The sequence below is a fragment of the Neomonachus schauinslandi genome, chromosome 3, assembly GCF_002201575.2.
Source record: "Neomonachus schauinslandi chromosome 3, ASM220157v2, whole genome shotgun sequence".
Classification (NCBI taxonomy): domain Eukaryota; kingdom Metazoa; phylum Chordata; class Mammalia; order Carnivora; family Phocidae; genus Neomonachus; species Neomonachus schauinslandi.
In genome coordinates this window covers 60,905,972-60,930,325 of record NC_058405.1, presented here as the reverse complement: position 1 = coordinate 60,930,325, position 24,354 = coordinate 60,905,972, and the positions used below count along the sequence as shown (strand labels likewise).

The 24,354-nt window shown below is 36.0% G+C and overlaps 1 protein-coding gene across 4 annotated transcripts in view; it reads left to right on the top strand.

Annotated features, from left to right (window-relative positions):
- Positions 1 to 24,354, top strand: part of INTS6 (integrator complex subunit 6) — an 89,005-nt gene that overhangs the window by 24,295 nt on the left and 40,356 nt on the right. Inside the window, exon 1 of one of the 4 annotated variants that reach the window (XM_021678365.1) lies at positions 6,636 to 6,717. The exons of the other annotated variants lie outside the window; for them this stretch is intronic. The gene's annotated coding sequence lies outside the window, so the exon portion shown is untranslated. Of the gene's footprint in view, positions 1 to 6,635; positions 6,718 to 24,354 lie in introns of those variants that run through there. 4 annotated transcript variants of the gene reach the window in all.

Genomic DNA, 24,354 nt, shown 5'->3' with positions numbered 1-24,354 from the left:
CAGTTGTTATGCAGATGTTATATTCTTGTTCACTCAGTGTTCACTGAATGACTGTTATGACCAGGGCATTTATTTCTAGTCAGTGAGGATAACAAAGATGAATAGGGTAGATTTCTGGTTTTTATTTTATTTATTTATTTATTTATTTATTTATTTATTTATTTTTAAGATTTTATTTATTCATTTGAGACACAGAGATACAGAGAGAGAGAGCATGAGCAGGGAGAGAGGCAGAGGAAGAAGGAGAAGCAGGCTCCCTGCTGAGCCAGGAGCCCGATGTGGGGCTCGATCCCAGGACCCTGGAATCATGACCTGAGCCGAAGGCAGATGCTTAACCATCTGAGCCACCCAGCCGCCCCGATTTCTGGTTTTTAAGTTCACAGTCTTAACAGGGAGATTGCCTATTAAATGGTTTTATAAATTATAATATAGAGATATATACTAAGTGTATGGGAGCACTGAAGAGGGAGGGGGAGGGTTAATATTATCTGTTTTGTGTATGTGTCAAATCCTGTGTAATGTGAATTTTTATGGTCATTTTAATTTTGATTAAATTCAAGGACTTGTGGATGATTTAGTATTAGGATGTGGCTCTTAGCCTGTATCTGTAAAATTTATAAAGAAGCCTGGTATAAAATTGTTTTGATCCTAGAAAATAGTTCATGGAAAAACTTGGTGCCATACTGTCTCTTGACCTGGCTAAGTCTGTTCAGGACAGAATGACCCAATTTCTTATAACTTATTTGTCAAAATAAGGTAGGGATACCATTTCCTCTATGACAGCTCATCACTTAGCAGGGTGTGAGGAGGTAGGAGAATAATAGCTTTGTATTGGAGGCAAAAATCTTGAGCTGTATATCATCTTTCTACCTTATTTCATGACTTTAATTATCTTTTTTGGCTTCATTTAATGAAAGTCCAGGCAATTGTCTGAGTTGTCATGAGTTTATTTCTAGTGTTGTATTTTTGGATAACTGTAGGACTTTTGGTGACTGCTGTGTTGGAAGAGTATGTGTGTATTTTTGCCTCTTTTTTTTTCTTTTTAAATGTAGTTATTTGATAAAACTGGTGGTTTGCAATATTTTCACATTTGAGGTGTGAGTTAGATGGGACTTTGAATTCTGAAACACAAGAAAATTATATTGCTTACCCTCATAGTAGTAGTCCTTGATGTCGATAGTGCACTATGGCCAATTACTCACAGTACCATTCATCATGTCTTACTGATGTATCAGATGTTTTGGTAGAATTACAAAATTGTAATTAGAGTTATTGAAAAAAAATTTTTCTGGTTTTAATTCTCTGCAAAGATCCTCTCTAGCACTGTTTTGCAATGGAAAACTATTCTTACTGTGATTCCAGGAACACATGGCTAACTATATTGCTCAATAAAGTAGCCAGAAGAGATCCTGCCAGTACCTTCTTGGTGATGAATGACATTCCAGGGTAGTGTAGCAGTTATTTTTCTCTTCCCTGAAAGTGCTAGTAGTAGTATTATCTTTCAAATATTGAGATTTCTATATGCTGAAGAATGTTTCCGCATCTCTTTATCAGTGATATGATTGCCCTGGAGGCTAACATTTTGGAGAAGATATTTGCAGTAAAAAATAAAATGTTGGCTTTTGACAATAAAAGTTTTGCCTTATGAGCTTTCCCAGCCTTTTAAGACAACTTAGGACAACTACTTTTATAACTTCTTGGCAAATATTCACACTTGATCTTAGCCAAAAGGCCGAGAGGCGATTCTCTTGGCAAATATTCAGAAAGGGCATGTGTTTGTAGAAAGAAAGTGTGGGAGTAATCTCAGCTATGTGTTCAAGTGGCTACAGATTAGGGTCTTATCTTTCAGCTTTTCAATTCTCAAAAGCTGATGCAGCAGTCTCTTCAGTCTTTGAGATGTGGATTGGTACTAGTGATTTTTCTGGATCATTCTTTGCAGTGTAAATGGTTTTACCTTTTATAAGGATAATCTGTAGGACCTATAATTATAGTTTATATTTAACTCTTTGCGATCTGTATGATCAAGGCAATACAAATTTTTTTTGAGTTCTGTTTCTAGTACCTGAAATAATTCAGAACCTCATCTCTCCCTCCATAAAATGTTTTTGTTTTAGTAAAGTCACTAAAAATATGTGTCAAAAGCTGTCAAAACTATTTTAATTGTGTCACTCAAGACTTTTAAATGCACATTTAAAATAGTTGTATTTTTCCCAGTACACTTAGAATTTTGGAGTAACTTTTTCTTTCTTTTTTCTTTTTTAAAAAGACCTCTAAGGAATCTTGAGGAATGTCATCGTAGTATGATAGAATATCAAACAGATCTGTGTGTAAATGCATTTTTGAGTTGTCATGTTTATCCCTTAGCAGTGGTGCCTTTTCATTCTGATATTACCAGGGGCTCAGTAGCAATGTCAAGATTAGCTCCTGTCTTACTAATTTGTGGTTAAAATGTTCTGTACATATGTACCACATTACTGTATATGTTAGTTTCTGTCAATTCAACTTTCCAAAACATTTAATAAGAAATTTGTTGGTTGCAGATCATTTGCATTTTCTATTTTATACCCATTCATGGAGCACTGTTCTCTCAACACCTGGATTTATAATTCCCGGTGTGCTATAGAAATGTATACATCTGCAATTATTAGTATATTGAAAATATGTAAATTATAATAAAGAAGTTGATGAAATGTTTCAATTTAATAACCTATAGTGAATTTCAGCAACACATTTGCAATACTATTATTGGATATATCTTTTTTCAAGGTCATGTGGAAAGAAAAACTCTTTAAGGATTGCCTCTATCCAAGCACTGCAATAGAATAATTTTTTAAAAATGCTAGCTGACCACTCTTTAATGAAGCTGTATGGCTACAATAACTAATCTATTATCTAGAATTCTGTGGTAAGATATATTGAAGTAGTTTTTATTCAGAGGCTGAAGCAATTTCACCCTTCCTTTATTAGCCTGTCAGAACCAGTAAGCAATCAGAGACCCTATACATGTAAGGAAAATTTTATTTGGAGATGTTACTATTATTCTTCTGATTGTAGCTCTTCCATATATAGACTACTATGATGTTTAGAACATTAGTTTTCAGATGGTTGCATCAAAATCATCTTGGGTGTTTTATAAAATATATATGGCTCAGTTCTAATTCTGGAATTCGGTTGATCTGGACAGGGATCTGGGAATCTGTATTTTTGAAAATGTCCCAGTTGATTTTGATACACAGATTTGAAAACCATAGTTTTAGAATACAATGTGACTGTAAATATATATATTTTAAGTTATAAAATATACATTTGAAAATGAACAACTGTAGCAAAACAACCATTTTTTACTTTCAATGCCAGTAAAATATTTTGTGTAAGATAAAACAACCTTTGGAATTATTAAACTTGGGAATGGGTTTCCAAGGGATATGCAATAGGTCTTCTGTGAATATTGTGTTTGATATGGGTTAGAATCGATTATTGGATACCCCTGAAATACTTCTTGCCAACTGCAGTTAGTCTGTATTTATTGCTTTTATAGTATGCTGAATTGAGGAGGACTCTTTGGCTCTGAGTATGAGATGAGGCAGAGCAGGAGAGGGTAAGAAAAGGGAAGTAATTAATTCATACTATTTGTCACGTGCTTGCTATCCTTGGCTTAAGAAGTTTTTATCCAAAGGACGGCATAGTATTCTGTTATCCTTATTGTGTTTTTTTGGGGTTTTTTTGAAGAGAAAGAGAGGGATTGAAAGAGAATGAGTGGTGGGGGTGGCTGGAGAGAGGGAGAGAAAATCTAAGCAGACGCCATGCCCAGCGCGGAGCCCGAGGCGGGGTGAATCTCACAACCCTGAGATCATGACCTGAGCGGAAATCAAAAGTCGGACGCTTAACTGACTGAGCCACCCAGGCGCCCCCTTATTGTGCTTAATTCCTGGTTTGGATGTCCATAACTAGTATTATTTAAAAAAAGTTTACACACACACATATATACATACACACAACATACTTGACCCAGATGAGGGCAATTTATAAAGAATTGGTGATCGTTACACTTAATTCTTGTTTTCTAGAGAGTTCCGATGAATACCCTTCTGTAATGAATTGTTTTTTTTTTTTTTTTTTTTTTTAAAATTTTTTTTTTTTATTTGAGAGAGAGAACGCACATGAGAGGGGGGAGGGTCAGAGGGAGAAGCAGACTCCCTGCTGAGCAAGGGGCCCGATATGGGACTCGATCCCGGGACTCCAGGATCATGACCTGAGCCGAAGGCAGTCACTTAACCGACTGAGCCACCCAGGCGCCCTGTAATGAATTGTTTTGATTTTGAATTCTTAATGTATATTTTAGATTCATCAATTTTTTTTTTTTTTTTTTTTGGTGAGGCATAGTAACTTTGGTTGTGTACAAGAATTATGGCACACAATACATTTATATTTAATACTACTATGTTCTAGGTACTGGGGACACCAAAGGTGAAATTAAGCAAGGCTCTTGCCCCTAGAAAACGTATTTGTAGATAGGCAAGTAAATAAGCATTTGTATACATGAGATAAATCTCATGGCAGAAATAAATAGAAGCTTTTTTTTTTTAAAGATTTTATTTATTTATTTATTTATTTATTTATTTGAGAGAGAGAGAAAGAGAGAAACAGCATGAGAGGGGATAGGGTCAGAGGGAGAAGCAGGTTCCCTGCTGAGCCGGGAGCCCGATGTGGGACTCAGTTCCAGGACTCCGGGATCATGACCTGAGCCGAAGGCAGTCCCTTAACCAACTGAGCCACCCAGGCGCCCGAAATAGAAGTTTTTGAGAGAGCATAACCAGGGGAGATAAGTTTTGAGAGATGAATAAGAAATTGAGCCATGACATTTCAGGAGGGAATAGTGTGCAAAAGTATGAAGTCATAAAAGCAGTGTATGGGGAGACTATAAATTATGTGAGTGGAGTATGGAAAGCATAGGCAGGGGGGAGTGATTGCTTGAAATGTAGGTAGAGTCCAGAAGATAACCACCCTAAGGAGAATGGACATCATTTTGTTAACATTTGCAGAGGAGGTATTGAAGGTGATCGGTAATCAGGCGAGTTACGTGATCAGATTTGCATTAGTAAGCTTACTCTGCAAGCAAGGTGAAAGAAAATAGGTTGAAGGATGGTAAACTGGGAAGAATTCACAAACTACGAGGAATAATCCAGGAAAAACACGGGATGTCTAAAACTAAGCCAGTGCTGGACAGAAAGGCAGAAATGTGAGAGATTTGATACGTATGCTAACTAGGCAGGTCTTTAGAGATGGTAAGGTGGGAGAAAAAAAAAAGCAGTGTTTGACAAGGGTTCTGAACCAGGGTCCAGGCTTGAGCTTCAGAGGGTTCTGTGAATTCCCTGAAAACTTAATCTAAACATTGCCTGTTTGTGCAATTATGCACATTCTTCTGGGGGACGGAGGTTTGTAGCTTTAATCATATTCTCAAACAAGTAAAAAAAGAGAAAGACAGTTTAGTAGTATTTCGAAGTTTCCAACCTGAGATCTGTGGAGATGTTGGTAGTTTTAACTGAAATGGGGATATTGGATACATAGTAGAAAGGAATATAAAATAATTCTTTAATAAAGTATCATCTTTAGGGTACCAGTGTTTTAAAGGAATTATGAGCCAACTTTTAAAACAATAGCTCAAAGACTTTTTGTCTTTTAACATTATGTCCTAGGAAAAGTATTTTGTACTTAAAAACAGAAATAAGCAGAATTTTATCTCTGGATGTTGATAGTTTTATTTTGAAGCAGATTAAACAAATAAGCTTTAAGTCATCTTATTACTTATTTATCAGGTTTTTAAGTTTTTAAATTTAAGGCCATAGGGATGTGAACATTTAAAATTGTTCAAGTTAGCATGAACATTGAAATTCAGAATGCTGGGACAAGAGCATTGTGTGTGTGGGGACACTTTATACTAGCGTCAAGTCAGTTAAGGAGGATGCAAGCCCAATTTCTTTTCTGTTCATTAGTATGTAATTTAAGAATAGTTGTAGATCAGCTTTAACTGCATTAGCAGTTTTCTGCCAGTTAAACTCAGTTAAAGTCAGCCTATTAGATATATTTTATGCCTCTCTAAGTCAGATTACAATTTGAGAGCGTGAAAAATGAGTATTTGGTCTCCTGGTGAGGCACACTTACATAAGCCATAGGTTGCTAGTCTTTTATAAATACCTTCATTATAGTTATTTAGCTGTATTCCATAAATAGTTTTTTTTAATGTAAACTTCCATTTTCAATCGTTCTTTTCAGATGTAATAAAATAGATTTAAAAATTTTTAGATTTGTGTAATAGGAATAAACTTTGTGCAGTGACTGGAACTATGATCTTTACATCAAGGCAAGGCTACATTTTGATCTAGACAAGGCTGTTTTGGTTTATTTTTCCCCACGCTCTGTCTTTTCAGGTTGAATTACTGATTTTTCCCCCTTTGTTTTGTTTGTTGTGGTTTTGATGTTTTTTTTCCTTTCAGCTAAAGGAGCAGCCCAGTGGTTTTCAAGAAGTGCCAAAGTGCACTGACTGTCTCATGATGACTGGTGCCTCAGGGAGGGTCATGATTCCTGGATACAGGATCGACCTGATCCTGGATGTCACTTCAAGCAGTCAGATCGTGGGGAAAAGCCTTGTCTAATGGCTAGCCTTCCTCAAAAGTCTGATGCTAGTCATCTCGGAAGGCCTCAGAAAAAGCCTTAAAGGTGAGCAGAGTAGAGTGTAGTTCTCTCTGGGGGCTGTGACTATTTGTTGGAGAATATAATTCAACATAGAATGATAACCCTAACCTGACAAATCCAGGTTCATTTGGTAAATTAGTTTATAAATTTGTTGATGATGATGACCAGACCCCAACTTTTGAGTTATTAGAAACTAATAACCTCTTAACATTAAGATCTGTAAGGGGAGGAATTTGGTATTTCCTGGGCCCTTCAGAACCTTAGATTAAGATCGGTTGTCTTAAAGGGAAACAGCTTACTTTCATAGCTAAGGAATATTTTGGTTACAGAATTGCATTATAAGTACAGATGGATTAAAAAAAATTAACTAGTGAGGTATTCTCTTAGTTTATATATTTATCATGTATTGTTTATCAGGCAATTGGACTTCAGGATTCTGAAGGACAAATTTGCATTTGATTTGTCTGTTATAATAATTTTTTAAAAAACATAACCACTTTTGAAGCAGTTTATTTATTATTGCATTCAACTTGAAGAATATTAGGACTGTTGCATTATTTGAATAACATTTTTAGCTCAGTAAAAAGTTTTTAGAGATGTTTTGAGCATTTTGTTTTGGAAAAAGCTTAATTCTAGGCTTCTTTCTCTGTGCTTTGAAGCACTTACAGAACCCAGTTGTTCATGTAATAACCTTGGTTGCCAAATTTTTAAGTAAATTCTAAAACTTGTCCTAAGACTTAATAGTTTTATTTTTGTTTTTGTTGTTGTTGTTGTTGAGCTTCCTGTATTAGAAAAAAAATATAATATGGGCATGCAGTATCCCCAATTTTTGTCCATTTTTATGTTTAGATATTATATATGTATAGTTATATACACACACACCTGTATATTAATATTAGAAAACATCTACAAAAATAGAAATTTTAAAAGAGGAGATGAAAAAATTAAACAAAGGAAGTTCTGATAACTTTCTTCCCTCACATCCTGATGTATACCAGGAGTCTGCAGACTTAAAGGGCCAGGTAGTAAATATTGTAGGCTTTTCAGCTCACCTGGTCAGTTAGAACTACTCCATTCCACTGCTGTAGGGCAAAAGCAGCCATGGACAATGTGTTAAATGAATGAGTGTGGCTGTTGTCAATAAAATTTTATTTACCAAAACAAGCCAAGGGCTGGATTTGGCTGCTGGGCCATAGTTTGCTGACCCCTGAAGTATACCCTATTTTGTAGATCAGTGCCCTAGACCTTGAATTGTGTTAGACTACTTTCAGGCCCTTTTCACCATGAGTTTTTTGTTTTTTTTTTTTTAAAGATTTTATTTATTTGACAGAGAGAGATACAGCGAGAGAGGGAACACAAGCGGGGGGAGTGGGAGAGGGAGAAGCAGGCTTCCCGCGGAGCGGGGAGCCCGATGCGGGGCTCGATCCCAGGACCCTAGGACCGTGACCTGAGCCGAAGGCAGACGCTTAACGACTGAGCCACCCAGGCACCCCTCACCATGAGTTTTATTAGAGTGCAGTTGATCTTCCTTAATGAAGTGAGCAGAAGAATGGTAGTGGTCAGAATATATTCAGTTTAATTGAACAAATACTTACTAAACACCAGTGATGTTCAGGTAGAAGGTTGGGTACTGGGAGCATGAGTTTGCTAAGAGAGAGGTAAATAGTTGTGGCATGGTATAAGAAGTAAACTGATCACAGCAGAAGCTGCTGAGAAAGTGAGGCTGGTGCTAGGAAATGTCTCAAGTTGGACTTCGAAAGATTAATTCAGGTTGGGAAGTAGATGAGTGCAAAGGCATAAAAGTGAAAGAAGAGAGTCGGGGAACCATCTACACCTCAGTACTGCTAGTTGGCAGAATGTTCAGTAAAGAAGGAGGAAATGAGACTGGATGGATGGCATGGCCCCTTTTGTATGCTCTGCCAGGGGATATAGACTGTATTAGAGGTTGATGGTAATAACCACTGAAGAGATTTTAGTATAGGAGAAAGTGATCAGATTTGGATTTTAGAAAGATGGTGGCGACAGTGTGGAATATACAAGGAGTAGGTAATTTTGGCAACTTTTTTTTTTAACCTCGTAAAAGAGGATAAATTGTTTGTGGGTCGTTTAATACCTGATATAAAATAAACTTGGAATACTATTTAGCAATAAAAGGAAATGGACTACTGACATGCTTTAATATGAATGAACCTCTAAAACATTATGCTAGATCAAAAGACCATGTATTATATGATTCCATTTTTATGGATCATCCATAAAGTAGATTAGTGGTTGCCTGGGGTGGACTGGGGACTGACTACAAATGGGCACGAGGGATCTTTCTGAGGTTTGGAAATGTTCTAAAACTAAATGGTGGTGATGGTTGTGCAACTCTGTAAATTTACTAAAAATAACTGGGCACTTTTAAAATGGGTGAATTTTATGGTGAATAATTATTTTTCAATACATAGACTTCACCATTGAAATTTATTGGAGTAAAACTTTGTGAAAGAAATTATTTTCATATCGTTGACTGCTAAGTAATTTAGTTGCTCTTTTCTCAACTGATTTTGCTGTTAAACTACTAGAACCAAAAAACCTCGTTTTTAAAATTTAAAGGATATACATATAACTAAGGAACTGTAAGGACTACCAACTAAATAAATCAGATTATTACTAAATTTTATAGAATCTGCTTTGAGTTTAATAATTTCTTAATTTTACTTTCCTTATTCAATATCATGAGGACAACTGTCTTAAATGCTTGTATTGGATAATATAAAAAAACTAGAAATAGCCTAAGGGACATGTACTTGATTTTTTTTTTTTTCAAGGAAGCAATTGCTAAAGAAAGAACTTGAAGTATGATGATTTTAATTTATCAATTGGTTTTCCATAATCTTAATAGTCATTGAGAATGAATGAAAAGAATACAAAACAATTGGAAAATGGTTAATTACAATAATTTATTGAGGGCTTATATGCTAGCCACTGTTTCTTAGAGGCAGATTCTTACTGTGTTTCTTTTATTCTTGGTTGCCAAAATAATTTATGAGTTTGAATGTAAGCATTGAGAAGATAAGTAATAAGACTTAATTTTGTTACTTTTTATTGTTTCAGGGTAATTTCACATCTCACTTAATTCTCAATTCTGTGAGAGTGAAGAAATGAATCTAGCTGATTCTCAATTGAGAGGCATGGCCTGACTAGTCTGTTGGTTTTTTATTATTTATTTATTTATTTATTTTTTAAAGATTTATTTATTTATTTATTTGAGAGAGAGAGAAAGAGAGAGAGGGTGTACATGAGAGGGGGGAGGGTCAGAGGGAGAAGCAGACTCCCCGCCCAGCAGACTCCCCGGGACTCCAGGATCATGACCTGAGCCAAAGGCAGTCGCCTAACCAACTGAGCCACCCAGGCGCCCCTGGTTTTTTATTTTTACTTCAAGTTTATTGCTCCTCACATTCTAGTGTGGGATTTAAAAACAAAACAAAAAACCGTACAGTACTGCATAAGGATAAACATCTAGATCAGTGGATAAATTGAGAGTTCAGAAATAAACCCATACATTTATGGTCATTTGATGTTCAACAAGGGAGCCAAGAATTTAATGGGGAAAAAATGACTTGTTTTCAACAAGTGATAGTGGACAACTAAATATCCTTATGCAGGAGAGTGAAGTTGGACTCTTACCTGATACCATATACAAAAATGAAATAAAAATGGATGGGCAGTGTAATTGCGAGAGTTGAAACTCTTAGAAGAAAGCATACAGACTAAAACCTTATGGCTTTGGATTAGGCAGTGGTTTCTTAGATATGACAGTAGAAATACATCCGAAGAAAAATTAGAAAAATTTGACGTCATCAAAATTAAAAATATTTGTGATTTAAAGGATACTATCAAGAAAAGACTGTAATGGAATAGGAGAAAATATTTGTAAATCGTATATCATAAGGGCCTAGTATCCAGAATATAAATGAGCTGTTAATAAATAGACAACCCAATTAAAATATAGGCAATGGATTAGAAATGATATTTCTCTAAAGACATGCAAATGACCTTTAAGCACATGAAAAGATGTTTACCATCACGAGTCATTAGGGAAATGCAAATCAAAACCACTTTATAGTGGGATACAACTTTATACCTACTATAATGGTTATAATAAAAAAGATGGATAATAACAAATGTTGGTGAGAACGTAGAGAAACTAGAACCCTCATACATTCTGGTGGGAATGTAAAGTGATGCAGCTACTATGGAAATAGTTTGGCACTTCCTCATGAAGTTGAACATAGAGTTAACCAGTGACACCCAAGTTCCACTTCTTGGTATATACCCAACAGAAATGATAATATATCCACATAAAATGTCTTATCAGCATTATTTATAATAACTAAAAAGTAGAAACTGATGAACGAATGAACAAAATGTGGTATATCACACAATGGAATGTTACTTAGCCTTAAAAGGGAATGAAATTCTGACACACACTACAACATGGCTGAAGCTTGAAAAACATGCTAAGTGAAATAAGCCAGATACAAAAGGCCAGTGACTGCATAATTCCATTCATATGAAATCTCCGAATAGGCAAATCCATGGAAACAGAAACTTACAGTGGTTGCTAGGAGTTAAGGGTGAGAGTTGATGCCAGCGTGAATGGGGTTTCTCTTTTGGGTGATGGAAATGTTCTGAAATTAGCGGTGATGGTTGTGTAATTCTGCCTCCCTGGTTCAGCCATTCCAAAAAAAAATGGAAAAACTCTTATTTTACCCTCACATACCCTTTTTCTATTTCCTTTTCTACTGACTTTCTTAAATTTCTTTATTCCTTTCATAACAAATTTAAGAAATTATTTTTGATTCTCCTTGACTTCCCTACCTCCTTTTTTATTCCTTAATCTATTACAATCTAGCTTCTGATTGTGCCATTCTTAATAAGGTCACTAATGACTTCATCATCTTCCAGATTCAGTCATTGGTTTTTAATTTTTCTCTTTTGTGAGCTTTTGCCAGCATTATTGAACACTCTTTTTTTTTTAAGATTTTATTTATTTGACAGAGACACAGCGAGAGACACAGAGAGAGAGGGAACACAAGCAGGGGGAGTGGGAGAAGGAGAAGCAGGCTTCCCGCTGAGTGAGGAGCCCGATGTGGGGCTCGATGCCAGGACCCCGGGACCATGACCTGAGCCGAAGGCAGACGCTTAAGGACTGAGCCACCCAGGAGCCCCTTGAACACTCTTTCTTAAAAGTGGCTTCTGGGTTTACACTCTCCTGGCTTTCATTTGGCTTTTGGTTCCATTTAATCCTTGATCTTGCTTTATGACTGTCCCCTTAACCCTGTGACTGGTTTAATCTTAGGGTTTTTTTGTTTGTTTTTTGTTTTTTGGCTTGTATATTTGCCATGTTCCTTTTTAGGCAATTTCATTTATTCCCACAGCTTCATCCATCAGTATATACAGATTTCCATTTGTAAACAGATTTCCAAAATTTGTTTTGTTAGCCATTATCTTTTAACTTTCTTTTAATTTTTGATATGGTAAGCATCAGTAGATAGATATAACCCACATAAACAAAAGCTCTTTAGGGTCCTCAGTAATTGTTAGGCATGCAAATGGTGTTACACTCTTAGAGCACTGCTGCTGGGGGTGGGGGGGCGTGTATATATTTTATTGAGATATAATTGACATATATTAGTTTTGGATGTACAACATAATGATTTGATATTTTGTATATATTATGAAATGATCCTTGCAATAAAGTCTAGTTAACATTGATTACTACACAAAATTTTTCTTCTTGCGATGAGACTTTTAAGATCTACTGTCTTAGCAACTTTCACATATGCAATTCAGTATTAACAGCAGTCACCATGCTGTCCATGACATCCCCATGACTTCTTTATTTTATAACTGGAAGTTTGTACCTGTTGACCCCCTTCACCCATTTTGCCCACTCCCACCTGCCTTTATCTTATTGAGTTTTGTTGCTACTTAGGCATTCTCCCTTTTGCTTTTATTTCCTACCTCGGGATATCTATACTCCCCTTTCTGGGCATATAAAAGGCCCTTTATGATATCATCCCAACTTTTCCCATGGTTTATTTGGTTTACACTGCAACTGAGTGCTTCACCAACAAAAAAGTGTCCCCGTTGTTCATTGACTCCATCACACTCTTATTTACCAGTGCCTGTTCCATACTTCTGGGATGCTTCCTACCTCTTCCCACCTTTCTCTTCCTAGAACCTACTCAATATTTGTTAAGACACTGGTCAAGTGCTACCTTCTGTAAAGCTTTTAGGCATTTAGTTGCATTTTCTTCTTTGTATTTCTAGGGCTTAATTCTTATCACTCTTACCCAATTTATATTCATTCTCTTACTTGTTAACTTCTCTCACTTCCACTAGATGTTGTGGTGGCCTCCTGGCAGGCCCTTCAATTTGGAAACTTCTACCCTTTAAGTTATTTCTTTAATAATTTTTTTCCCCACATCTATGTCTCTATTCTGACTTCTGAATTGTATCCATTATTTTTATTTTTTTTTAAAGATTTTATTTATTTGACAGAGAGAGACACAGCAAGAGAGGGAACACAAGCAGGGGGAGTGGGAGAGGGAGAAGCAGGCTTCCTGCCGAGCAGGGAGCCCAGTGATGCGGGGCTCGATCCCAGGACCCTGGGATCATGACCTGAGCCGAAGGCAGACGCTTAACTACTGAGCCACCCAGGCGCCCCGATTTGTATCCATTATAATCACCATCATCATCATCATTCTTAATTATTTTTCTTTTCTGTCCTACTTCCATCTTTGTTTGTGTTGTTCTTTCTTGGAGTTTTCTTTAACTGGATTGGTAAAGGGCTTGGCTTTTGCTAAGGTTTGTATATTGTTTTATTGAGGTGAAATACACATAACATAAAATTAATCATTTTAAAATGACCAATTTAGTGGCATTTAGTAAACCTTTCCTTTTGAACAAATCTCTCATAGGGGCACCTGGGTGGCTCAGTCATTAGGCGTCTGCCTTCGGCTCAGGTCGTGATCCCAGGGTCCTGGGATTGAGCCCCTCATCGGGCTCCCTGCTTGGCGGGAAGCCTGCTTCTCCCTCTCCCTCTCCCCTTGCTTGTGTTCCCTCTCTCGCTATGTCTCTCTCTGTCAAATAAATAAAATCTTCAAAAAAAAAAAAAAAAACCAAACCTCTCCTATTAGGAAGAAATATAAAGATGCTGTAACAGAGTGCATTGGTTCTTTAATCCCAAGCAGCAAATGCTAGGATAGGTAGCTTTCTTTCATATACCTTTTCTCAACCAGATAATTTCAGTTTTGGTGTTTTGGGATTTTAAACTGTACTTGGAAATAATCAGAAAAATAATTGAGGATTATGACTGTTGAAGGGTAAAACCTTAGGGAGAGAAAGGAAGTTGAAGGACTAAATCTTCAGTCTTAGAACTATTACATTTATTGGAGGAAGGAGGAAACCAAAATGAATCTAAGGGCTTGATCCTAGTTATGTAGGTTTGTTGTTGTTGCTGTTTGTTCTGAGGAAGAGTTAAGGCTGTGTTACATTTCAGAAAGGAGATTTAAGAAATAGTTTCACCAGAAGTGTTAACATTTTATTTGAAGCTTTTGCCCATCTACATTAAGCAAATCTGAGTAATTGGGACTAGAGTGGGGACTTGATCCTGGAGGTGCCAACTTTCTATTTCTTAAATTACAAAGGCATTTAGAATTAGTTTGATTTAGAATGTGTGCTTCCCTGCCTTTAATGCATATATAGTGCCTCTTTGAATGCATATTTTCTGCCACAGAGCAAAACAAATTGACGAGCATCTAGTTGTGAACCTGCAAGAATTCTGAAAATCTTCTGGTGAGTTTATTTTTTAGGATGTTGGTTTGGCTGCTGTAATTGGACAAAAGTAATAGTGGCTTAAAAAGATGGAAAGCCTTTTCTCTCACATCAGAGACAGAATTGGTTAGTGGTCTGGGAGGTAGCTTGGTCCTGCTCCAAACTGTTGCCCGGGCCCCAGGTTCCTTCTACTTTGTTGCTTTGACTTCACTTTTATCTGAATGGTTGATACTGGTTTTACAACATACTCTACCTAGTTCAACACTACAACTGAATTTCAGCCTGTGGGAAGGAGTAAAGAATGTAGAGGGCAGGCGGCAGCCACCTATTATGAGCATGACCTAAAACTTGTATATGGCAGCTCCAGTCGGAGTCCATCAACCAGAACTTGTCCACACTTACTGTGAAGCAGAGGGGGAATGTAACCTCTTCTTGGGTGGCCATGTGACTAGCTAAAATTGGGGGTTTTGATTGGTAAGAAGAGAGATTAGATTTTAAGAAGTAGTGAGCAGTTTCTGAAATAAAATGTAAAGAAATTAATTTTATTTTAAAAGCTTTGGAAACTACTTTCTAATATGCTGCTTGTTCTAAGTTTATTTTGTGCATTTCTGCCCCAGACCTGGAATCATATCATGTTCTGTATATTAGGAAATGGTATATGTATATGGAGATCATAACCTATGGTTTTAGAGGTGGGCTATTGAATTCGTCATTGTTTTGAGGCCTTTTAAAAGTGGACAGAGTTAGGAAATACATTTTTCCCCCCCCGAAAGAGAAAATAGGTCATGAATTCACACTTGTATTTCCAATTAAAATTTAAAGTAGGTATTTAAAATGTACTGGTTAAAGAATGTGTTTATGTTAAACACCTAAGTTGGATTTGTGGCTTTGCAGCTAATTACAGGTGTAACCTAATTCTCTCTTGTTTGAAGCCTCAACTTTAAAATGGGGATAATAATAACTATATCTCATGGTTGTCTTAATGATTACATGAGATAATAAGTGCTTAAGAAATTTTGCTGTTTTTATTATTCTCTGTCACATTACAGAAAGGAGAAACTACTAATTCTTGTAGGGATCAGAGAAGACTTGCTCATGAAGGCAACACTGGTGCTTTCCGGAAAGGCGGGATTTTAATGGGATATAGAAGTTTTTGCAGAAGTATCAGGACAAGAGACTAGCTGGGGAGTGTGATCTTCATTAGTTAAGACTGGAGCATAGGATTTTGTTTTGACCTTTAAAAAAAGAAAGAATAGAAAGAAAGCCCTTTTTCCTTCATAGCGTTTAGCATAGTCTATTACATAGTAATCTGTGCCTACCTGGTTAATGTCGACCAGCCTTCCTGCCCCATCAGGGCAAGGACTATCCTATGTTCTGCTTACCACTGTAACCTCAGCGCCTGGCAGAGAATAGTCACTCAGTTGATACTCATACCATGAATGAATTTTTACAGCATTTATAAATACCACAAAATTTAGCATTTGATTATATATATATATATATTATTTTTCTGCAGTTACTTCATAAGTGTTATGTTATCCCTAGCTCTATTGTAGCTTAGGAACTAATTGACCTAATTTCATTAAAATTAATAACACTTAATTCTCTGCAGATTTTTGCCACTTATTCATTCACTGACAGCATTAAGTCTTCATAAATTTTTATTGGAAGAGTGAATTAAAGAATGAATTTGCTTGTACTGTAGTTTGCTTGGATCCATTTCTCAGCCATCTTATGAAATGTGTACCCAGTATCTTATTGTTAATAAGAGTTTAAAGTACCTCAAGTATTCCTTGTAGTGAAGACACTCTGATGCTTTCATTTTGTTATGTTGTCTTAAGTGGGAGAGAACAGGATACATAGTTAGATTATCGACCTAAGAGATAAGTCTAGTACTCCTATAGGAGTTGTGTGTGTGTGTACATGCACGCAAATGCGTATGTGCACACATCTTTTCTGTTCCATGGAAAAGACGGAGGATGAGTATTCTCACCTGGATATTTAGAGAGGCACTCTTAGAAAGGAGGCAGAATGGTATAGTATAAGGCACCAGACTGCAAACTAAATTGCGTACGTATTTTAGAACCTTTTCTTTCTTTCCCTTTTTTTTTTTTCGCCACTGAATATATGGTATTCAATTTGTATTGGCTTATATTTCCTTTGTTGTTGTTTTTATTGTCCTTTTTGTTTAACCATAATGTATATACAATAAAATATAGTACTTTCAAGTATAAAACTTGATGAGTTTTGACAAAAGTAAATAAACATCATGTCAAAAGCACACTCATGATATAAACTACATTTATCACTCCAAAAAAATTTTCTTGTGCTTTGCCCCTTTGCAGTTAATTTCTGTCATCATCTGGAAACAGCTGGTCTGCTTTCTGTCACTGTGTCTATCTCTCTGTCTATATCTATCTATCTAGTTTTGTCTTTTCTAGAATGTCATATAAATGGAATCATAGAGTGTATAGTCTGTTGTGTCTGGCTTTTTTCACTTAGCTTAATGCTTTTGAGATTCATCCACACTGTTGCATATATCAGTGGTTTGTTCTTTTAATTGTTGGGTAATATTCCAGCGTACGGCTATACTACAGTTTGCTTATCCTGTCACCAGATAGAACATTTAGGTTTTTTCCCCTTTTTTTTTTAACCATTATGAATAAAGTCACTGTGTACATTGGCAGACAGGACCTTTTGTGGACATAAGTTTTCATTTCTCTTGGGCATATACATAGGAGTGCAGTTGGTGGGTGATATGATAAGTGTATACCTAACTTTATAAGAAATTGCCAAACTGTTTACTAGGGTCGCTGTACTAGTTTCGCATTCCCACCAGGAATATATGAGAGTTCTAGTTGCTCTACATCCTTCCAACACTTGAATTTTTTCAGTCTTTTAAATTCTAGACAACATAGTGGGTGTGTGGTGTTATCTCATTTTGGTTTTAGATTGCATTCCCTAATTACTAATGGTGTTGAACATCTTTTCATGTATTTATATGCCATCTGTATGTGTTCTTTGGTGAAGTGAATGTTCTCATCTGTTGCCCATTTTTTATTGGATTGTCTTATTTCTGAGTTTTAAGAATCTTCTACATATTCTGGATACAAGTCCTTTATTGGATATATGTTTTTCAAATATTTTCTCTCAGTCTGTGGTTTGCCTTTTCCTTCTTTACAATATCTTTTGAAGGGCAAATGTTTTAAATTAATTTTTTTCTTTTATAGTTTGTGCTTTCTGTATTTTGTTTCAGAAATTTTTGCCTAACCCAATGTTACTAAGATTTTTCTCCTATATTTTCTAGAAGGAATTTTATAGGGTGAGCTCTTACTTTTAGGGTCATGATTCATTACAATTTTTATGTCTCATGGGAGGAAAGTATTGAGATTCATTTTTTGATACATCATTAATCGTATCAGTACTATTTGTTAAAAAGATAATCCTTTCCCATTGCATTGCTGTGGCATCTTTGTTGAAAGTCAGTTGGCCACTTCTGGGTTTTCTGTTCTGTTTTGTTGATTTCTATGTCTGTCTTTTGCCAGTACTGCACTGTCTGTAAGTTTTTTAAGTCTTGAAGTCTGTTAGTTTAAGTCTCCAACTTGTTCTTTTCCAAAATTGTGTTGTCTATGCTGGGTCTTTTGAGTTTGTTTAGCTTTAGCAATTTAGAATTAGCTTGATAATTTTTTTTTATAAGAGAGCCTGCTGCAATTTTGTTTAAGCAAGCTCTAAGCCCAACAAGGGGCTTGAACTTATGACCCCAAGATCAAGAGTCACATGCTCTACTGACTGAGCTAGCCAGATACCCCACCTACTGCAATTTTGATTGGAATTACACTGAATCTATAAGTTAATTTGGGAAAAGTCAACACCTTACATTATTAGTTATTCTAATCCATGGAGATAGTAATCTCAGATTTTTTAAGTCTAACTTTTCTCAGTGATGTTGGTAGATTTTACTGTATGTTTTGCACATATATTTTGATGCTATTGTAAATTGGTCTTTTTTACTTTCAATTTCTGACTTTTGCTTGCACATAGAAATAGAGTTGATTCCTGTATTTTGACCTCATAATCTCTGATTTTCCTAAATTCACTTATCCTGTAATAGCTTTTTCTAGATTTTGGGAATTTTTTGCATACAGAATCATGTTTGTAAATATAGAATGTTTTACTTATATGTTTTCAGTATCTGTCTGCTTTTTATTTCCTTTTCTTGCCTTAGTGTTGAGAATGGACATCTTTGCCTTGTTCCTAATCTTGGGGGATGGGGTAGGAAGTGAAAACTTTCACCTGTAAGTGTGATGTTAACTGTAGGTTTTTTGTATACTCTTTTTATCGGATTGTGGAAATTTTCTTTTGTTCCCAGTTTGTTGAGGTATTTTTTTTTTTTAATTGTGAATGGGCATTGAAATGCCAGATGTTTTTAATGCATATGTTCAGATCATCATATGACTTTTCTTTTTTAATCTTGTTAATATAGTGAAATACATTGATTAATTTTTGATGTAAAATTTTTTTACATTGTCATATGTACATATATACATATGTATACACATATACACATATGTGTATATACATACACATAAACAATGTATATTATATTGTTTATATTGTGTATCCTTGTTATATAGTCTGTAAATGAGGAAGCTGCTACACAAAAGTTGTGATGTAAGTAAGCAAGCAGTAGGAACCCAGGAAGCAGTAATCTGAACTATTTGTTACAAAGTCAAGCAGAAAAACAGATGTCAGTAAGGTGACTGAATATGGCACAGTGTAAACATTAAATGGGAATCCAGATAAGTAACAGGATGTAGCAAAATGGGAGAACATGGGTTTAAATCTTGGTTTTTCCCAAACCCTCAATAATTTGGACAAATGTATCAATCTCTTTGTGTCAAGGTTTCTTTACCCTCCTCCTACTCCCAAATGATTATTCTGTTTATTTGATTCTAAGAAACATTATCTACCCATTCTCTACCCTCTTCAGCTTTTCTGAAGTCAGGAGAAATGTGTTAGTTCTCAGCAGGGAGGTAACCTGTGATGGACTTGTATCTGGTAATGTTTGTCAGTGCAGATTTTAGACATAGGTGTGGGCCATTTAGCTATCACTCTGGCCGAACTGTTTACTTTGCTAGCACCTCATGTCAGGTGAAATTTTTATATTCTGTTTTAAAGAGTTAAAATGTTTTAGTTAAATGTGAACATTTGGCTAATAATTACATTTACAGAAGGGCTAGTAATAAAGGCAAGAATTCCTTCCCATTCTCATTTTCTTTTCACAAAGGCTTTTAATTACTTGCATTTTTAATTGTGTTTACTCACATATGTCCAATTTTTAAAAACTCTTATTGTAGAATTTTCAGATATATACAAAAGTAGGGAAAATAAAATAATAAACCTCAAGAACCCTTATCAAGCTTCAGTTGTTACACAGATTTTGTTGGTCTTGTTTTTATCTGTTCTGCCCCTACTGCCATTTTTAGGGGGAATATATTATCCTACAGAGAGAGAGAGGCCTCACATGTGTGAGCAGGGGAAGGAGCAGATGGGGGGAGGGGGAAGGGAGGGAGAGAGAGGGGAAAAGAAATCTCAAGTAGACTCCTCATGGAGTGCAGAGTTGCACATGGCGCTTGATCTTACAACCCTGAGTTCATGACCTGAGCCGAAACCAAGAGTTGGACACTTAACTGACTGAGCCACCCAGGTGCCCCAGGAATATTTTAAAGCAAATTACAAACACTGTATCATTTCACTCACAAATACTTCTGTATGCATCTTTGACATCTAAGGACATCTATATGTATCTGTTTACATCAGCAATGTTCTATAGCCTAATGAAACTTGAATGTATTTTAACATTTTGTTAAATTTAAATTTAATTTTTTTTTTAAAGTAAACTCTACGCCCAGTGTGGGACTTGAACTCACAACCCTGACATTGGGTCAGCCAGGTGCCGCTAAATTTAATTTTTAAAAATAGTTAATTTTGGGGGTGCCTGGGTGGCTCAGTTGTTAAGCGTCTACCTTCGGATCAGGTCATGATCCCAGGGTCCTGGGATCGAGCCCCACATGGGGCTCCCTGCTCTGCGGGAAGCCTGCTTCTCCCTCTCCCTCTGCTTCTTCCCTCTGCTTGTGCTCTCTTTCCCTCTCTCTCAAATAAAATTGTTTAAAAAAAAAAAAAGTTAATTTTTAAATAATTAAGTTAAATTAATTTTACTTATAATTTATCTCTATAGCTTCACAGAAATTTTAAGGGGTCCAATAAATAATAGTCTGATACCTAATCTGTATTCCAGTTTCCCTAATTGTCTCACAAATGTCGACAGTTATTTAAACCAGAATCCAAACATGGTTCATACATTACATCTGATTGCTACATATTTTTAACTAGAAGTTTCCTAGTTCTTGCTTGAAAAAAAATTTTTTTTTTTAAAGATTTTGTTTCTTTTATTGGACAGAGAGAGACAGAACGAGAGAGGGAACACAAGCAGGGGGAGTGGGAGAGGGAGAAGCAGGCTTCCCGCTGAGTGAGGAACCCGATGCGGGGCTCAATACCAGGACCCTGGGATCATGACCTGAGCTGAAGGCAGACGCTTAATGACTGAGCCACCCAGGCGCCCCTCTTGCTTGAAAAGTTTTAAAGAATTTATTGCTGTATAGTGAATTAACAATGAAATTTTTAAAAATATGATATATACAATAGATTACCTACTGTATAAAGGCAATGCGAATAAAGGCAGTTGAAATTACCAAATTTCTGAGAAGTAAAACTTGCCCTGATTACGAAGAATTGTTACTGAGGAATCAAAACACCTGGCCAAAGTCAGCCTTTCAAAGCAAAGCATTATGTCATCTAGTAATTTATAACTGAAATAAAAAGAATACAAAAATATTCTGAGGTTAATCAAATGGAAATGCAAGTGAAACACTGCTGGTCTTTAATATACCTTGAAATTAAACTTTTCAAACTGAAGGTGCTAGTGAGGTCAAGTTCATAAGCACAAGCTATAAAATATGACTCTGATGTTCTTCTTACAAAAGGAATTCAGAAGAACCTCTAGACCCAGTATGGAGAAGACTTAAAAGTCTGTGATACTCAAACTCTCTGATATGGAAGAAAAAAGGGATATGAAGCTACATGGATAATTGTGTGCTGTTGGAAAAATTTTTATATACATTTAATGTTAAATTTTGGGGAACCAAAGAAATATGTTAAATTGATAATATGCTTTAGAGTCATAAGTTATAAGTAATAGGTGTATTGGAAGATTAAATAAGATGATTCAAGCAGGATGTTTAATTGAAACCCTAGTTCAGAGTTCAGCAAATGATGAATTGTCAGCTTGTTAACTTGCTTGTGTGACTTGAGGCAATATTTGGTATGAACAAGAAGTCTTTAAGCTTTGTCTTTCTCTGCTTCTTGGAATTATCAAGAAAAGCTTATTGTTATTTTTAAGGGTACAGTCTGTTTTCAGAAGATAGGGACATATATAACATGCTGTGGGAAGTTTTTTGATAAGTTTTCATACTTGAAGTGTTAAGTGTTCTCAGTTACCTAGAAAATAATAGCTCTCAAAATGATTCAGAAAGCTCTTACTATTTTATTTTATTTTATTTTAATTTTTTTATTTATTTGTCAGAGAGAGAGCACAAGCAGGGGAAGCTGCAGGCAGAAGAAGCAAGCTCCCTGCTGAGCAAGGAGCCCAGTGCGGGACTTGATCCCAGGACCCTGAGATCATGACCTGAGCCAAAGGCAGATGCTTAACTGATTGAGCCACCCAGGCGTCCCACCATTTTTTATTTTTAAAGTTTCTTTATCAACATGCTTTAAATTAAACATCTGATCTAATACTTTACAATTTATTACAGTTTTAATGTTGGATTCTTTATACTTTGAGATATTAACAGTTTATAATTTGGGATATTAACAATTGTGAGTAGTTATACGTTATTGTACATCTTTTGAGAAAAATACTCTTTTCTGGTTGTGTGTGTGTATTTGAAACTTAGTTTTTACAAAAAATTATGCATCATATATTAAGTACTTTGTTACCATTTTGAGCATGTTATATCATCACTTTAATAGTAGAGGTAGAGAAAGTGTCAGGGCCTAGGACATAGCATATTCTATATTTTTTTGTCTATAATTGTTTTTGGTATCAGTCCCTTGCTTTTTGCTTTCATTAACCTGTTTCTTCCTCTCATTTCTATTCCTTTTGCCATCAGTCACCCTGGTGCTTTTCTTAAACTATTAGTTCCTTAAGTTGTCTTGGTGTTTTTCAGCCTGTCATACCATGGCAGTAATGATTCTAAAGCACACCACTTGAGCGTGTTATTCTATTGTTAAAAATGTTTCATTGCTTTCCATCATTCACTAGATTCCTTAGCGCCCTTTACAACTTAGCCAGTCACCTTATTTATCCATACATCATTTATTCATTTAGCCATATTTATTGAGTTTCTTCTGTGAACCAGACACTGTGCTAGGCTCTAAGGATCAAATTGTGAGTAAAAACAAACAGGAGCTCTGCCGCCATTAGTCTAGTTGAGAAGACAAACGTTAATAAAAATATCACATAGATAAAAATAAATTGCAATTATCATATATCCTGCAGAAGGAGGAATATCTGCTTTAAGAGCTTACAATAAGGGCACACTAGATCTAGTCAAGGAGGTCAGGGAAAGCTAAGATCTGAAGAAATGAGTAAGATTTACTACACAAAAAGTGGGAAAGATGATCATATCAGGCAGAGGGACTGTGCAAAGACTCTATTCCCAAAGGGAGTATTTTTTTTTTTTTAAGATTTATTTATTTATTTGACAGAAAGTACAAAAGCAGGGAGAGGGGCAGAAGGAGAGGGAGAAGCGTGCTCCCTGCTGGGGCTCGATCCCGGGACCCCGAGATCATGACCTGGGCAGAAAGCAGACATTTAACTGACTGAGCCACCCAGGTGCCCCCCAAAGGGAGTATGTTTTGAGAACAAGACTAGAAAAAAGCTAATGTGACTAAGTGCATAAAAGAAAAGGGATCATTGTATAAAATGGAAAAGAAGGTTGGCTTGACCACGTAAAGGTCTTGAAGCAATGCCAAGTAATGTTGTTATTAATATAAAAGCAATAGGAGGTCATCCAAGGGTTTTATTTGGAGATATTGGGTGGAGGAGGGGAAGACAAATGGATGTTGGAAGACCAGTTAGGCATTGTTGCATTAGTTCTGCCAATAGCTTGGCCAAGGAGCTTGGTGATGGTAGAAGAGATAGAAGTAGTCATTTTAAGAGATATTTGTAAGGTTAAATCAACCAAATTTGCTGCCATACATTATATTACATTTGGGAGTGTGATAAGGAAGAGGGAGAATGACTTCTTGCAATACTGGAGAGATTATGGTACCATTCACTGAGCTAGGAAATGTTGAAAGAGTATCATTTTAGGTGGAGGAAAATCATGACTTCAGTTTTGAATGTTGAGTTTAAGGTACCTTTGAGCCATTCAAGGAAAAAGTCAAGTAGGCAGAAGAATATTTGGTGCTCAGAAGAAAGATCTAGGCTGGACATATAAAAATGTTTCATATTATCTGAGTATAGATAGTAAATGAAGCTGTGGGCAGTGGTTGAGGGTTTAAAATATAGATTGGCCAAGGCTTAAAACTAAGCCTTGAGGATCTGTAGCAGTTAATGGTATTGAAGGTTGAGTCTGGGTTGTGAGTGAGGGTAGAAGACTGAACAGCCAGAGAAGAGGAGGAAAACCATGAGAATATTCCAGTGTGAAAGCCAAAGGAGGAGTGTCTTTCTAAAGAATGGTAAATACTTTTGAATGCTGCTGGGAAGCTAAC